Below are 17,636 nucleotides of genomic sequence, written 5' to 3' on the forward strand. Positions count from 1 at the left end.
AACATTGTAAAGAAACTATATTCCAATAAAATTTTTTTTAAAAATAAAAAAGATACGTTGTAGGGTTGCTTAACTAAGGATACAGCTGATACAGTCAAATTGTAATTGCTTGTGCCTTTTCCAGTTGTGCCATAGGATTAGAGTTGGTTTTATCCTACAATTTTCTGTAACCACAAAGAGAACCACAGTAAATCCTCTTTTTCCATTAAAAATTCCTTGAATTGTGGATAGAGAAGCTAGGTCTAGACACTTTAATGAAAATTAAAGATATTTAATCTATTGGAAATTTGCATTTAGAGTATGCTTTTTACATTATTAAGCAATTCTATTCTGTCAAAATGTGAAACTCTCACTAAGAACAGATTTGATTGCTTTCTTTTATAATGGACAAAGGAGTGTCTGATCACTAACATACAATGATAAATGACTTTCTTCTCTGTCTTTGCCTTTTCTCTTTGCATTTGATTAATCTTTAATAAATATTTTGAGGTACCACTCAAGTCCGTTTCTCCAGGGAGTCTTTCCCCAGTTATTTCATCCCTGTTTAAGTTATGATAAAGCTGAACAGCTGCCAGAAAAGAGACCATGGGACACAGTGCCTTGAAGGATATGGAGGTTTCTCTCTCAGCTGCCAGTTTCAAGGTAAGCAAAGCAGATCCTTCCAGGGTACCTCTCCAGTCACAATGGTATCTGTCACCCACATAGAGGCCTCCCCTCCATGGTCAGAGCTGGATTTCTGCCACTTTCTGTCCCAGAACAGCGAGCTATAGGGGAGAGCAGATGGTGGAAGATAGCACATCCATATGGCTTACATCCAAAACTCACACATCATTGGTGAGAACTTAGTCTTACGGCCACACCTAATCACGTGTAACCACAAGTTAAAACAAACAGTCTAGCTGGAGAGCTGTGGCCGAAGTATATTAACATATAAGAAGGGGGGAGTGTCTTTTGGTAGACATTTAGCAGTCATCTCATTTCATTCTTCATTCCAGACCTAGCAGAGCACATTGCTGTGAATCAGATGAGTCAGAGCAGATGTTCAAAGTAGGAGGGTCCGTTTAACAAAGTTTTTAGTCAAATAAAGATTAGTAATTCTGACTCTTGCTTGGTGGTTTTCATCACTCCTTTATGTGAAATTGCATGTTCTTTGTCTACTAAGGAGACTTCCTCCAGCCCAGTTTCCATTTGGACAATACAGGAATTCAATGCAATTCATGCATGGATAGGTTTGGGGGACAGACAGACCTGACTTTGGTGAGTTATTTCTCTAAGCCTCAATTTTTTAGAGTAGAACAATAACTATGTTTCAGATTATGGTAACAATGAAATGAGATATCATTTATAAACACCTGACAGAGTACTTGAGCACAGAGTTGGAGTGCAATAAATCACACTTAAAAATATATTTCTTTCTTTCTTTCCTTATTTATTTATTTTTTGGCTGTGTTGAGTCTTCATTGCTGCACATGGGCTCCGTTTAGTTGCAGAGAGGAGGGACTGCTTTCTCGCTGTGGTGCCCAGGCTTCTCTTGTGGAGGAGCACAGACTCCACTTGATTGTGCTCAGTAGTTTCAGCTCACTGGCTCAGTTCCCCCTGCACGTGAGATCTCCCCTGGGCAAGGGATCGAAATGGTGTCCCTTGCATTGCAAGGAGAATTCTTAACTACTGGACTATCAGAGAAGCCCTAAATTGCACTTTTGATGTTTCTTTTTTTTTTTTTGAGAAGTAAATTAAAAAAAAAATTTTTTTTAATTATGAAAGTATGATAACAGATTTACAGGAGACTTGGAAAATACAGAACAAGGTTATATATAGTCCCACTATATATTACTATTACTTTTTAAGTAGATAAATTATGATTTTTAGTTGGAGTTTCAATATCAAACTTGAAAAGTAAATATTGTTTGGGAGGGGTCCACAAACTAATGTCATATAGTAGTAAGAGCCCCCTGGAGAACTTCTTACTAATCTGAATTCCTCCTCGCCTTGCTGAATGGCCTTGGACAAGTAACTTAGTCTACCTGGGACTGAAAAATAATAATAATCATGAATTACTTATGAGAGATTACTGTACCAAGCACTGTACATTCAGTTCAGTTCAGTCGCTCAGTCGTGTCCGACTCTCTGCGACCCCATGAATTGCAGCACGCCAGGCCTCTCTGTCCATCACCAACTCCCGGAGTCTACCCAAACCCATGTTCATCGAGTCAGCGATGCCATCCAACCATCTCATCCTCTGTCGTCCCCTTCTCCTCCCGCCCCCAATCCTACCCAGCATTAGGGTCGTTTCCAATGAGTCAACCCTTCGCATGAGGTGGCCAAAGTATTGGAGTTTCAGCTTCAATATCAGACCTTCCAATGAACACCCAGGATTGATCTCTTTTAGGATGGATTGATTGGATCTCCTTGCAGTCCAAGAAACTCTCAAGAGTCTTCTCCAACACCACAGTTCAAAAGCATCAATTCTGCGGCGCTCAGCTTTCTTCACCATCCAACTCTCACATCCATACATGACCACTGGAAAAACCATAGTCTTGACTAGACGGACTTTTGTTGACAAAGTAATGTCTCTGCTTTTAAACATGCTATCTAGGTTGGCCATAACCTTCCTTCCAAGTAGTAAGCGTCTTTTAATTTCACGGCTGCAGTCACCATCAGCAGTGATTCTGGAGCCCGACTGTACATTCATTTTGATGTAAATTCATTTCAGTTATGCCATCAAGGCTAAAAGAACTTAAGTAAATTGTCTAAGGTTTCTCAGCAATAGAGCAGTGGTTTTAACCCAAATCTGCTTTACTCAAAAAAAATTTTCACTCTTAATCAAATGGATAGGTCAGACAAGATTCTCTTTCAGGTTACATAAAGCTCTAAAATTCAATGACCTTATGAATTTGAGTCAAGGAAAGATGAAAACAGAAGATAGTTGCCTGGAAAACACCACAACGAAAGTGCTTTTTTTTTGAATAAGGCAATACATTGGCAGCTCCACTGTGCCTTTTAGCACTTCTGAAGACATACAAGGTCTAAAATGACATATTCGAAAAGCTGATCTGTTTCTCTTACACTCATGAGTCAGGACACTTGAAGGCAAGAAAAAATTCCATGGAAGGTCCACAATGGGGGAATTTCCCCTAACAGAATGCATCCATGTATTATCTCCCCAGCCTCCTAGGATGGACCCCCCCTTACATCTATTCTTTACTGCATCTCATTGTTTACTTGCCCATCATCTGTCTCCTTTATTAGATTCCTTTCCCCCTGGGAAAGGACCAAAATTTATTTATTTTTTATTTAAAAAATATCTATTTATTTCTTTAATGACTGCATCAGGCCTTAGTCACCGCACACGGACTCTCTAGTAGTTGTGGTCTGCAGGCTTAGTATCCCCATGCCATGTGTGATCTTAGCTCCCTGACCAGGAATCAAACCCAAGTCCCTTGCATTGCAAGGCAGATTCTTAAGCACTGGACCACCAGAGAAATCCCAAGGCTCATGTTTTGAAACATCTTCCCCAAGCCCAGGGCTGCTGTTTCCCCTGTGAGTTGGTGTTTTCAAACATTTTCCGATGCTGTGGTCCACTTTGGAAATCCTTGCTGTCCACTGACTTTCTTGGCATTGTCACTCATTTCTGAGTTATAGCCCTTGGTTTTATTTTAAGGCGCAATTTAGTAAATATTTCACTATAGAAGCTTGCAGCAGGACCTCGACAGTGCTGACTCTGTTCCAGATTCACTTGTTTTTTGTGTGTGCTTAGTTGCTCAGTCATGTCCGACTCTTTGCGACCTCATGGACTGTAGCTCACCAGGCTTCTTTAGTCCATGGAATTCTCCAGGCAAGAATACTGGAGTGGATAGCCATTTCCTTCTCCAGGGGATCTTGCCAACCAAGGGATCAAAGCCAAGTCTCCTTCATTGCAGGCAGATTACCATCTGAGCCATCAGGAAGCCCACTTGTTTTACAAAGAGCAAACTGAAGCTCAGTTCATGCTCCACAGAGACAGCCTGCTGTGCCATCATTTATTTCACTCCCATATTTCCATGTACCAGAATGTGCTTTACCTCCTTCCCGTGTTTCATCCTCGTCAGATGTTATCTAATTATCTGATCTTTGAAAGAGTTTGCCTTCTTTATCTCCATTATGAATCTACTTACTATCTTTAAATACTTATTTCTAAGCTACAGGGTTTTGGTTTTCATTTAGCTTGTAAAACATTTTATTTATTAGATTATTGTAAACCCAGCTGGTGCAAACCCAAATTGGTTTAAACCCCATAGCAGCAACATTAAGGAAAACAACAGAAAACAGGCAACAAGCTAGAGTTATCATTCAGTCAGAATCCACAGCATAAAATGAAGGCAGAGCTAACATGGGGCTCTGGCTCTAAAGTAACTCATTTACTTAATTGTTCAATATTTCTTTTTTTGGAAGGAAGGGGGCTGGGCTGGGTCTTTTGTTGAGGCACGTAGGCTTCTCTGGTTGTGGCACACAGGCTTAGTTATCCTGAAACATTTGGGATCTTAGTTTCCTGATTAGGAATCAAACCTAAGCCTCCTGCTTTGGGAGGTGATTCTTAATCCCTGGGACCACCAGGGAAGTCCTTTAACTTCAATATTTCTGATCCAGCCCAAGAGCCATGATGATGGATGAGCATGTGTTGGCATGAACACCCAAGTGAATGTGTTCTATTTGAGAGCCACCATGCAGGAATCAGTGTGTAAGATCTTCAACATCTCAAAATTCACCTGGCTCTCCCTTCACACCTCCTGAACTGTGTCTGTGTGTGTCTGACGTTACCACTAAATAAACCCCCCAAGGAGAAAGGGTGCTCTTGCCCCATGTGCATTCAGTAAGCCACCATTCAGAGAGTCTCCTCATCAAGAACCTTCAACTCAAATTTGAGTCTCAGGAGAGTGCATGCTTTGGGTGTGGAACACCACACACCAGCAAGGGGACAACTCCGTTCTTCAAGCCCTTCTGTTGAAAAGTGAAAGTGAAGTCGCTCTGTCGTGTCCGACTCTTGGTGACCCCATGGACCGTAGCCTACCAGGCTCCTCTGTCCATCATGCTGCAAATTTCCATGGTGAAGAAATATGCACAGTGTCTTCTTGTCTGTGAAATATATTTACTTCTAGTACCTACGGATGGGGGCTCTTACTCATGGCCGCCTCTGAGTCAAAGATTAAAATAATGGAGCAGCCATTTAAACACTGAGCGGTAAAAACTGTGTGTGAATGAAAGAAGTCAACAGGTGAGGAAACACAACAAATATGAGCAGTGTTGCACCACAGGTAACTTTAATATACTAGCACATCCTGGATTTCCCTTTACAGCCTGACATTTTCAGGTAGGGAGCAAATGATCAGAGAAAAGAAACCTACCTGATGCCAGTTTCAATGTGTGCCTGTGGTTTCTCTTTTCATACCACCCAGCAACTCTGACACAGCTAGGGGTCCTAGTATCCAACCCAACTCTGCCACTATCTACCTGGAGACAGCATCAAAGTCCACTGATAAGGGCTTAGTCCCACAAGGCTGTCCTCCTCACCTTAAGACATCAATCAGAAGCCCAGGTGACCATTCGGCTAGAGATTAGAGGTTCCCACAAACCTCTCTGTTTGGATTAATTTGCCAGAGCAGCTCAAAAACTTAGAGAAACATTTGGCTTACTCGATTATTGATTTATCATAAAAGGATACCATAAAAGGCTCAGGGACAGCCAGATGGAAGGAATGCACAGAGCAAGTGATGTGTGTGGTGGGGCGGGGCAGGGGTGGGGTAGGGGTAGGGGTGGGAATGTGAAGCTTCCATGCCCTCTGGGCTCACCAGTCTCCCTGAATCTCCACGTGTTCACCAACCTGGAAGTGCTCCAAACCCAATCCTTCAGAATTTTTATAGAGGCTTCACACATAGGCACGGTTGATTAAATCATTGGCCATTGACTGAACTCAATCTCTAGCCCCTCTTTCCTCCCTGGAGGTCTAGGTTTGAGACTGAAAGTTCCCACCTCTAATCTCCTGGCTGGTTCCCCTGGCAACCCAAGGCTCCAATTTTTGTCACTGCAGGGGCTTTCCAAAAGTCACTTCATCAACATAATAAAAGACACCTTTATTGTTCTCAGTGCTTAGGAAGTTCCAAGGATTTCAGAAGCTCTGTGCCAGGAACAGAATAAAGACCAGGCCCACATTTCTTATTATAATCACAATATTACAAATATTATGTGCCACCTTGACCTCTGAAGCTGGCAGAGACTCAAATGGTATAGCTGCAGTTTCTTTCCCTGCGTTGCTCTAGTGGATAAGACCCACTCACCAAACAGTTCTTATCAAGAGGACCAGGCGAGTCCATGAGTAGCAGGTTTTAGTTTCCTGCCAGCCCATTAGTCAAACAATCCAATCACGTCCTCCTGCAGGAACCAGATGCACCAGAATAGACCACCCTTGGCTCCTGGTTGATCTGTTGATTCCCAGTGCGACCTCTGTGTGGCCCTACATGGTGATCAAAAGATGGCCCCCAAACGGTCACCTTCTTTGGCCATCAGACGTCATGCAGACCAGGGGTGATATACAATGGCTTTTTTGTCCTTGTTCTCAGCCAAAGAAAGAGGCAGCTGAGGAAGGACCTTTGAGAATTAGCTTCATTCCTTTCCTTGCCTCCTGTATTCATCATTTTCCATGGTCTTTTGTTTTCTCCTCTTTCCATCTTTTGAGGTGGAAAGAGGAAAAAACAAAATTTTGACGTCCATCTCTGTGCTTCTCTACATGATTGACAGTTTTCAATATTCAGAGTGTTATCTTCTGTTCCAGTTATATCCATTCTAGTGGAAACTCTTTTCTTCATTATTTTTTCCTCAATGTGGTAATCAAAGCACCTTCACTGAACTCACCTGGGATCTCATAAAATGTGAGTCCTGGAAACCTCATTGGACAGAACCTCTGAAAGTGAGTCCCAAGGGTTTGTATTTTTTTTTCAGATTTATTATAAGTATTAATTATTTATTTATTTATTTATTTGCTGTGGGCCATTTTTTGTCTCTATTGAATTGGTTACAATATTGTTTCTGTATTTTATGTTTTGGTTTTATGGCCAAGGGACCATGTGGGAACTTAGCTCCCTGACCAGGGATCTAACCCACACCGGCTGCATTGGAAGGTGAAGGCTTAACCATTGGATTGCCAGAGAAGTCCCGGATTTGTATTTTTAACACACTCCCTTGGTGATGTTGCAGCACTTTACTACATATCACTCATATACTCAACCCCTAAGTGAAACCTAGTCAGAGATCCTGGCTGCATTGAGACCCCAAGAGCAACACCTCTGTGTCTTCGGTGCTACCGCTGTTTTAATGGGGTATTTGTCTTTGAGCACTGGTTAAGAGACTGGATCATCTGCTATCCTCCACTTCACAGATATAGCTGGAGAGACTAAAAATAGACCCCACCTGCACAGAACATCCAAATGGAGCTGCTTCTTTTATTCTGATGCCAGGGACACTGCTCTAGAAATATTTGTTCTCAGTTACTCTTGCTAAGAAGTGGCACGTGGGTTCAGACAGCAGCATGACCTCTTTTGTCTTGTTAAAACACTAAGTAAGAGAGAAAAAAAAAAAACCTTGCAATTTTAGTCATTATTTATAAATTAATTAAGGAAGTTATCAAATACTGTGTACATTTTGGCATATTTAATTTTCTATTTTCCTGGGACATATTATTTACTAATCTAACGAGGCTAATGTTTATCAATAAAAATTAACTCCTGTTGATCTTACAAATAACTTGACACAGAAACAGCTAAGTATGATCTTCATATACATCCAATTTCAAGTGTTCAGAAAATCATGTAAATCAGAGATTCTAAACCACACGTGTACTAGAATCATCTAGAGAAGTAACATCACAGTGCTTAAGAGTATTTTTAATTCCAGTTCTGGTTTTGAATCCAGATTCTGCCAGATATTAACATGGATCCTTGGGAAAGTTATTTAACCTCTCTGTGCCTCAACTTCTCCACTTGTAAAATGGGCATAAGAAGAATATATACCCAATAGTGTTGGTCTAAGGATCAAATTGTTTAATATATATATATAAAGTTTTGGAGAAGTATCTAACCACGTATTCAATATTTATTATTATTCAAATAAAGATTATCAGACTGCACTTTCAAAAACGTGAAAAATTTCATCCAAAATAGACTTTAGAAATCTACATTTTAAATAGTTATTTCTCACAATTCTGGTGCCAGTGACTCACAGTTTAAGAGACAGTAATCTTAAACCAATGGTCTTAAGACGGGTGAGTGAGCAAGTACATAAGGCGATTCATTGGGGTTTAGGAGGAAATGTTTGTATTCTGTTTCCACTTGCCTTCTTTAAAAATAAATTCTTTTGAATACTATTTAAAATGCCAGTTAAGACCAAGGCCCTCATTGGTCTTATATGGTTTAGATGCCACATAGGGGGCAGGAGGAGTCTCTTATCATAAGGAATGGTGTGTCCTCAGTGATGGTTTGATTTCAGTGTCTTGTGATGCATTGCAATTTAGGTTCACATTGGATGAAGTAACTTCATAGATGACGTTTCCTAATGTTAAAATAAATATATCCTGGGACTTCTCTGCAAGTCCAATGGTCAAGGTTTGAGCCTCCACAGCAGGGGGAGCTGGGTTGATCCCTAGTTGGGGAGCTAAGATCCCACATGCCAGGCTGCACATCTAAAAAAGTAATAATAAAAATAAAATAAGATAGATGTATCCTTATACAAGGAACAACTGACTTTAAAAGAATTTTGCTGAGAAGTTATACATCAATGATAATGCTAACCATTTTAGCAAAGGTGAACAGCAAGAAAATGGCAGAGTCTTTATTCACCTTAGTTTTTACCCAAATTCCTCTGCCAACCAAATCTCCAATGAAAGCAATCTCCATGCCATCCATTTCACAAAAAAGAGGCTCCTGAAATGCATTTATCAAAATGACTACTTGGAATATAAATTACTTCTCTTCTCATTACTAATTATTTTACCCCAAGCATATAGTAGGCATTGATTTATTAGAGAATGTTACCATTGCATTTTAAAAGTTTGGAGACCATGAGAATAAATTTTAAGATTCAAGAGTCTTTTTGTCAGTGAGTAATTTCACATGTATGGAGTTCAACAACAAAAGTACAAAGCTATCTTTTTAAGTTGTGGAAAAACTGATCATCGCACTAGAAGACAAGTGTAGAAGTGTAGCATGCATTCTAAAAGATTCTATGTTTTTTAGATTCAGTTGTTTCCTTGGAGCATAAAATAAGATGAAAAATCCAACTACTCAGTCTGAATCCAGTGACAACTGGCTTCTACCTCTGGTTTGTCCTTGTAACCCTTTTTAAATAAAGCTGCTTAACAAGCAATCTGAATATATCGGGTTGGACAAAAAAGTTCGTTCAGGTTTTCCCATAACATCTTACGGAAAAACCCAAAGGAAATTTTTTGGTCAACTGCAATATTTTCTGTGGGTAGGAGTTAGTTTCCATTTAGCCTTAGGAGATGACCTGACAAAAGAAATTGTGTGGGGTTCAGAAGAGTAAAATAAACAACGGGTAAACACTGGTGTGACTGGTGGCTCGGTGTGGGTTGAATTGAATTTTTGCCGACCAAATGGTTTTGAAAGGCATTTACCATTCTGTGTGTAACTCTCTGTAATTATATCAAAGAGTCATCCTTCTGCTTTGTACCTAATAGAAGCTCACTGTCAATTCATCATCAGCGCTCAGTCTACAACTGCGTTGCAGAATAGTCAGAGTGAATAAGTCTTTTTAGGTTTCATGCGGTCAAAAACATATTGGGTACCCAAGGTGCTTGGACCCCGTGGGAGCATGTAGGCTACTTTAGATCCAAACTTTGGTGTTTGACACTTACTTAAAACTCAAAAGCATGGCTATACTCCAGCACTCATAAATGGCTGTGCTCAGTCGGTCAGTCATGTCTGACTCTTCGCAACCCCATGAACTCTAGCCTGCCAGACTCCTCTGTCCATGGGATTTTCCAGTCAAGAATACTGGAGTGGGTTGCCATTTCCTTCTCCATATAAATGGTTACCTAACTTCTGTTCTATAGTACTACCATAGTAATAGTAATCACCCATGAAAATTAAATCTGGTTTGTGTTTATGATTACAGGCCCAAGCCTAAGGCAGCAGAGCTTACAATTGAATGGAATCACATGAAATGGCCATTTTTGGAAACTAGAAAGGGTAAAAAATCAGCTCTGGAGCCAAGGCATTCTGAATTCAGGTGGGGCCTGCCAGCGTTGGTATGTGACTCGGCTCTCACCCTGGGCTGCCTGGCCCGAGTCAGCCTCTTAACTCGTGAGTGTTTTACCTGCATTTATCACCCTTGTCAATGTCATCTCTCTAAAACCCTGGGCTAGGAATCTGCTGGGCTGAATGTAGTTACTTGGGAAACCTCTGCAAAGAGAAGCCAACTGCTGACTATCTAAAGTCTTTCAAATGGAATACATTCACTTTCCAAAAGTGATCTATGCCCATCAAGGTCCAGAAATGAGTCAATTTTGAGAAATGAAATTGACATATGAATGCATAAAGTGCACAGTTTGACCAATGTATTTTTTTCCCTTCAAAATAGTCTTTGTAGGAGCCTATACACTCATTCCCAAGATGAGGTTATTCTTTAAAATATAGTTGGCACCTCTGTTGGTGTTACCCTGAGAAGGTGATTATAAAAAAATGTCCCCCTCATCTGACATTCACGTCTCATAAATCTGTTTACCTTGAGGCTCTTGAATGAGAGGCCAGTGCAACAGACAGCACAGGCTCAGAATATTTTGATAGTGATGAATCCACCGAGAGGTATGACCACCTATCATAGTTTAAAGGAAGCCTTTCTGGAGCTGAACAACTCAGGACTGGATCTTGGAGTGTGTACAGATGAGTTCAGCAGGACAACTGTGACTTATTTGCTCATGAATGGAAAGAAGATAAGCATGAAAAAACTAATCATGAATGTGACTGGATTTTGGTATATGGTGTCTATTCTGTACTATTTTCTAAGAAATTCTTCAAATTTCCTCTATAGGGAAATTCTCTAAAATGTGAACCTGGAAGGATGAAAGTGTCTTTTAATCTGTCAGATCACTTACAGGAACTTTTTGGGTTTCTGGGATATTTTCCTACCCTCCTCAGGACCTACCAAGTAGTGTATCTGCATACTCCACCCAGCTTTCTGACAAAGAGGAGACAGAGTTGAGAACTAGAAGGTGGACCCTTCTTTATTCTCTTTCCTTTCTAGAAGTTGCAGCACCCAGTTCAGCCTGCAGCTTCCCATCCACTGCAGCTCTGGTTGTCATGGCACCCAGATGCTTCCCATGAAGCCGGCGTTTGGTCCAGGGAGTACAGAGTCCTGGACAGGAGCTGCCTCTTTTTTTTTTTTTTTATCATGATGCCATCTTCCAGAGACCCCCAAATGAAGCCCAAGCCTATTAGACTTTTTACAGCAGTTTTTACTGATCTGCAGTAGAGATGGTAATAAATGCACCTGTGAAAACCTTGTTCCTATAGGTTCTCCTTTGGTCCCCATCTTATAGACCAGCAGGCCCTCAAATGCCTCCTTCCAGGCCACAGGGTCATCTGATGATTGAAAACAAGGCAGAATAAGAATTAGTAGGACATGAAATGTGCCTAAACCATCCTCTGGTTTAATTGTATAGCAAGCAGCACTGTGGCCAAGCTGACTGACGGAGCGTCTTCCACGGAGATGCCATTTGTTGGATGTGTTAGAGAAGAAAGGTTCAGGACAATTGACACCAAAACCCAATGAGTTTAGGGAAAGTGTAGTGATGCAAGGGCACTTGGGAGGTGTGATCAAGGCAGGCTCTATATTCTAAGAGTTCAGGAGCCAGCAGCCCTAGATTGGAGCAGGGCTGCCCACCAGCATTGGCAGACCCTGTGTGTATTCAGGATCGCGTGGCTCCAGAGCCATCTGATTCTGGCCAAAAAAAAAAAAAAAAGAGCCACTTCACATGGTCCAACATCAGGCTGAGTTCTGTTTTCAGCACCCCTCGGGGCTCCAGCCGTCCCCCTTATACCCACAGCCTCCATGTGCCTGGTGGCTGGGGGACCTCTTTATGTATCCTCTGTTTAGCATTGCCCTTGGATTCTGTGTCCTTCCTTTGAATCCAAATCCATTGTTCTTCAGGTAGAAATCACACTAGGTGATTTCTGGCTGCAGCTTCAGGCAGTATCCACCTTGTGATTTCTGGCTGCAGCTTCAGGCAGTATCCACCTTCTACCCCCACATCACAATTTATCGCAAAGGGATTCACAGTAGAATTGCAATTTGAGTAGGAAATCAGAGGATGTCTTTGGATACATCTAGGGTGAGAGGTGGACCATAATGAAGGCTGAGCACTGAAATATTGATGCTTTCGAACTGCAGGGCTGGAGAAGACTCTTGAGGGTCTCTTGAACAGCAAGGAGATCAAACCTTAAATCTTCATAATCTGTATACTGTCCATCCGAAAGGAAATTAACCCTGGATATTCACCGGAAGGACTGATGTTGAAGCTCCAATACTTTGGCCACCTGATGTGAAGAGTCGACTCATTGGAAAAGACCCTGATGCTGGGAAATATTGAAGGCAGGAGGAGAAGGGGACGACAGAATAAAATGATTGGATGGCATCAATGACTCAATGGACATGAGTTTGAGCAAACTTTGGGAGATGGTGAAGGACAGGGAAGCCTGGCGTGCTACAGCCCATGGGTTCACAAGGAATCGGACATGACTGAGCAACTGAACAACAGCAACAAGGGTAATGTGGACCCCTTTCTTGGACCCCAATTGTAATCACAACCAGCGGGCCATCTATGTTCTCTAGACTCAGGCAGGCCTTCTTTGGGTGATTATGCAACTGGAGAAGATATGATACTGTTTTCTAGGTCACCCTCGAGATGTATATATTTTTGTCACCTGTTTTGCAATGGGTTTAAATAAAGTGCCCGGAGAGCATTTTGAGATCCTGGAGTTTACCTTCAAGATAATCCCTCCTAAACTTTGTCAGCTTGGAAGCCGTTCTTTGGCACAAGGTATCCGCTGTTATGATACTGCAATCTACTGGCAGAAAAATAACAAGATGTCAAACCCTGGGCCCAGGAGTGCTGCCCCCGTGAGATTATCTGCTGGGAGGAGAAGCAGGGTAGGGCCCCAGCTCAGACCTTGTTGGCAACAAAAATAGAGTGCTAATGGCCTGCAGTGACATGGAAGAGAGTGGGAAGTGGACAGAGATATTTATAAAGGAAAACGACTCTGAGCATCTGCTAAGTCCCCATTCTCTTATTTTTCCCAGGTCTATTTGTGGCATCTCTTTCCATGGCGCAGGCAGCTCCTTAAAATAAAGAGCCTTGGTCCTGCCGGCCCTTTCCTCCAACCGAGCTCTGAAGGAGGCAGGCCATGAATGATGATTGTCTGTGTCTGGCGTTTTAATTGAAAAACATCCCCCGAAGTGGAAAGATGCGCGGAGGAAATGATCTCACCCTCATTGATTTTTTCCCCCCAACTTTCAGTTTGGTATCTCTGCGGGTGGAATTCGAGACAGCAGTGCCTGTTTGTGGTAAATCTCAGAACTGCAGGAGAAAGGGAGCTGCCTGCCGCTGATGATTCTTGAAATGAGTGAGCAAACAGCGGTCCCTGAGGCCACGTTTCAAACCTGCGGCAAGAAATGTTAAGTCTTCTCTCATCAGGGGAGCTCAAGGGAGCTTCTTCTTTCTGTGCTTCTCTCTCTACCCACTGTTTACAGTTTATAATCCAGTGCGAAAGGCCCCACCCGGGCTTCAGGTTTGTACCAGATGCACAGGAGGAAGCTGAGGGAATTAAATATGAATTTGGAACTTCTGTCCAGAAAAACAAAAACTCAATGGATTGTATTACCCTCAATAACAGTATTCAAATAAGAGTCTCACGAAGTGAAGGTTATTTAGGAAAATATATTAATGTGATTATTTTATGCTCATGTTACATGACTCAACATACAAACACAATCATCATTATCGTTAACACTCAAAAGATCTTAAACTCATTATTCAAGCTTCCTTCTTTTTTAGAAAAGACCTTCATATGTACAAATAAATATGTAATCATAGAAGAGTAAATTGCACCACAACTAGAGAGTACCCCACCACCACCACCTTTTCCTAATGCACAGATTTTTCTACCTGGTAAACCAACCCCCATTCCATCTCTGCTTCAACTCCTTACTTGAGGTTGATTTCGATTACTATTTTAGTTGCAGGGAGATTTTTTTTTCCCCTAACAAGTTTAAAGTGAACAAGCTGATGTTTCCGATAAAAGGACAGAAATCTTCCTCAACCCAGATATTTCTAATACTCTTCCAAGCGGGGCTAATGGGGAAGATATTGAAATCAGCCATTAGTGAACTTGTATCCAGCTTTCTGGACACAGAGGATAGAGCAGCAACTTAAGCTGCGTGTCATAAGATCCACCACAGGCCTTACGTGGCGTTCCAGTGGTTAAAACTTCACCTTCCAGTGCAGGGGGTCTGGGTTCGATCCCTAGTCAGGGAGCTAATATCTCACATACCTTGTGACGTAGGTTAAAAAATAATAATAATAAAATAGAAACAATATTGTAATAAATTCAATACAGACTTTAAAAATTGTCCACATCAAAACAAACAAACAAACCTACTGTGTTTTGCTTCAGATGCAAGATGAGGTGAAGACAGGAAACAGCGTGGTGAGCAACAGGAAGTTCTTAGTCTTGAGGATGGGTGATGAAAATAGTGCCAGAAGAGGACGGCCTTTCAGGCTGCAGCCATGCTGAGCAGCAGCGAGGTTTCAGAGGAGAAGGGGACCAGAGGCCTGGCCCACGACATGCAGCTCCAAGCTATGTGCTCGGAGCCAGGAGCTGAGACATAGACCCTACTCCTAGGTTCAGCACAAGGAAGGCAGGGGCCTGTGAGCAGGCATTACACAAAAGCAGGCTGAGTCTCCCTACTGGCCTGCCTCACTGCGATGGCCTTGGGGCAAAGGAAACCACAGAAGATGTGAGAGCGCCCCCTGGTGCTATCCAGGAGCAGACAGTGAAAGTGCTCCATATTCAAGATTTATGTCGTGGTGGGGCTCATTCTAGGTCTTGAATTTCATAGTTTGTTTCATGCCAAAAGAAAAAAACAAATACTTGTTGACAAAGATCTCACTCCCATACTTTGTGGTCTTCCCCCTGGCAATTTGCAGTGAGCCAGGTGAGCTGACTTGAACAGACGGAGAGTCAGAGTTCAAGGTGAGGCCTCAAGTCCAGCAATATGTGACATCCCTAGAAACCCTCAACGCGGCTGGGCATGGGCCCTTCCAGCACAGGCGCCCAGATGCCAATCTAGGCATGACTTAAGCGTTGAGGATTTTCCTGCCTGGAATGACTTCGCGTCCTCCCCCTCTTCCCATTCTTCTCCACACCCCGTAATTCCTATATTTCCTTTAATTCCTATAATTCCTTTAAGATATGTACTATCCAGTGCAAATGTTCATACCTCCCTAATTCCTTTGTCACAGACACTTTCTTTTCAAAACCTTAGACCTGTATAATAGGTTGAAATGATCTTCTATAGAATTTGTTATTTTCTATTATGTAAGTGTCTTGACATAATTTTGTGTATTACTTCAACACCTACCAATCTGTGCTTTATTTTCTTCATCTACTGCAGAGAACATTAACGGTATCTAGCTCATGGGTCGCCATGATGATTAAATGAGTTCACCTATATGAGGTCCTAGAACCAGATACATACTAAATGTTCACAGAGTTAACAATTATGATGGTAATGTTCATTGCTATCCTAATATCTTTATGTAGTCTCATAAATATTTTGGAATGAGTAAGTAGCACAGATAATTGTTATTACCCAGAATCGTGGGTGACTTGAAAATGCAGTTAGTCCTATTTCCCAGACTCCTCTAAGAATTGTTCTGCCATCACCAGGCTCATCTGCAGAATCTGGATTGTGTCTTGTTTGGTCTGTGTAATGACCTCCAAAGTGTCCCATGCTGTTAGATAAAACCATAGATAGAGTTGAATAGGAGAGGCCTAAAGATATTACGTTCTTCTCAGAAGGAAAAGAAGTTGCCATTAGTCGTATTACTACTGGTGGCTCAGAATTATAGTGGTCTCTGATGTCATGGATATTCCTTACATTATGTAAATTTGAGAATCTGGGAAATGATAAGGAACCTTATTACTGAATTATAATATGGGCTGTATAGACCCAGGAGAATTAGAATCTCTTAAAATTCTTTTTTAAATAAGGGCCGACTGTAATCATTGTATCCAGTCACCACTGATGAATTTAGTTTGCACGATATTGTTTACGTCTACCTTTTTTTTTTTTACATTATTCTTTCAATATTCTTTGGAAAGACTGGTGCTGAAGCTGAAGCTCCAATACTTTGGCCACCTGATGCGAAGAGCTGATTGAGGATAGGAAAGATTGAGGACAGGAGGAGAAGGGGACGACAGAGGATGAGATGGCTGGGTGGCATCACAGACTCAACGGACAGCAGTTTGAGCAAACTCAGGGATATAGTGAAGGGCAGGGAAGCCTGGAATACTGCACTCCATGGGGTCTACACATTTACACTGTGTAGTAAAGATACAGTCGTTAAAGAAAAGAAAGTCTCTGATCTGCTGGAGCTTAGACTCTAGTGGATAGACACAAGAAAGAAAAGATGGATAGGTAGATAGATAGATAATTGATAGGTGAAAAAAATATTATGACAGTTGCAGAGTCAGACACAACTTAGCAACTGAACGACAACTCCTTCAAAAAAAAGGCAATTGACTGCCTTTCATTGAGAAGGAACTCATTGCCTGCATTGTCACCATTCCATTCCCTCTGGTATTTGTTCTTTCATACAATGGGACAGCCCCAAGGATTTCAAGCTTTGATGAGAGAATCACTTGAGGACTTTGCTATGAACACAGATGTTAGAGCTCAATGCGCACCTCCCCCCACCCAAGCTTTCAGACTCAGCGGCTCTGCCCAGAAATGTGCGTTTTAAACAGTTCCTCTAAAACAGCCATCCTCTGGTCCTCATGTTTAAAACCCTATTCTCTATAGACACATAGGAATAGAGAAGATGCTTTTATTAATAACTGGAATATGATTAGGTCTTACTGTCATCCATGTATTAATTCATTCACTAAAGATTTATTGAGTTCAGTTCAGTCGCTCAGTCATGTCCCGCTCTCTGCGACCCCATGGACTGATACTGTGTAGTAAAGATACAGTGGTTAAAAAAAAGAAAGTCTCTGATCTCCTGAAGCTTAGATTCTAGTGACTAGACACAAAATAGAAAGATGGGTGGGTAGATAGATAACTGATGATAAATGGAAAAAGATATTATGACAGTTGGAAATAAGTTCTTCAAAGAAAAATAAAGAAAAATATATACCGTGTTCATGGATTGGAAGAATTAATATAGTGAAAATGAGTATACTACCCAAAGCAATCTATAGATTCAATGCAATCCCTATCAAGCTACCAATGGTATTTTTCACAGAACTAGAACAAATCATCTCACAATTTGTATGGAAATATAAGAAACCTCGAATAGCCAAAACAATCTTGAG

At 41.5% G+C, this 17,636-nt stretch overlaps 1 long non-coding RNA gene across 1 annotated transcript; it reads left to right on the top strand.

The window, feature by feature from the left end:
• Positions 1-738: 738 nt before the first annotated feature.
• LOC145532224 (uncharacterized) lies at positions 739-17,311 on the top strand. Its single transcript, XR_014073098.1, has 5 exons — positions 739-834; positions 1,163-1,257; positions 6,806-6,953; positions 10,159-10,346; positions 14,715-17,311. It is a non-coding gene; the product is annotated as an uncharacterized LOC145532224 (long non-coding RNA).
• The last annotated feature ends 325 nt before the right edge of the window (positions 17,312-17,636 follow it).

The sequence above is a fragment of the Giraffa tippelskirchi genome, chromosome 13 (genome assembly GCF_054371585.1).
Source record: "Giraffa tippelskirchi isolate mGirTip1 chromosome 13, T2T-mGirTip1v1.2.pri, whole genome shotgun sequence".
Classification (NCBI taxonomy): Eukaryota; Metazoa; Chordata; class Mammalia; order Artiodactyla; family Giraffidae; genus Giraffa; species Giraffa tippelskirchi.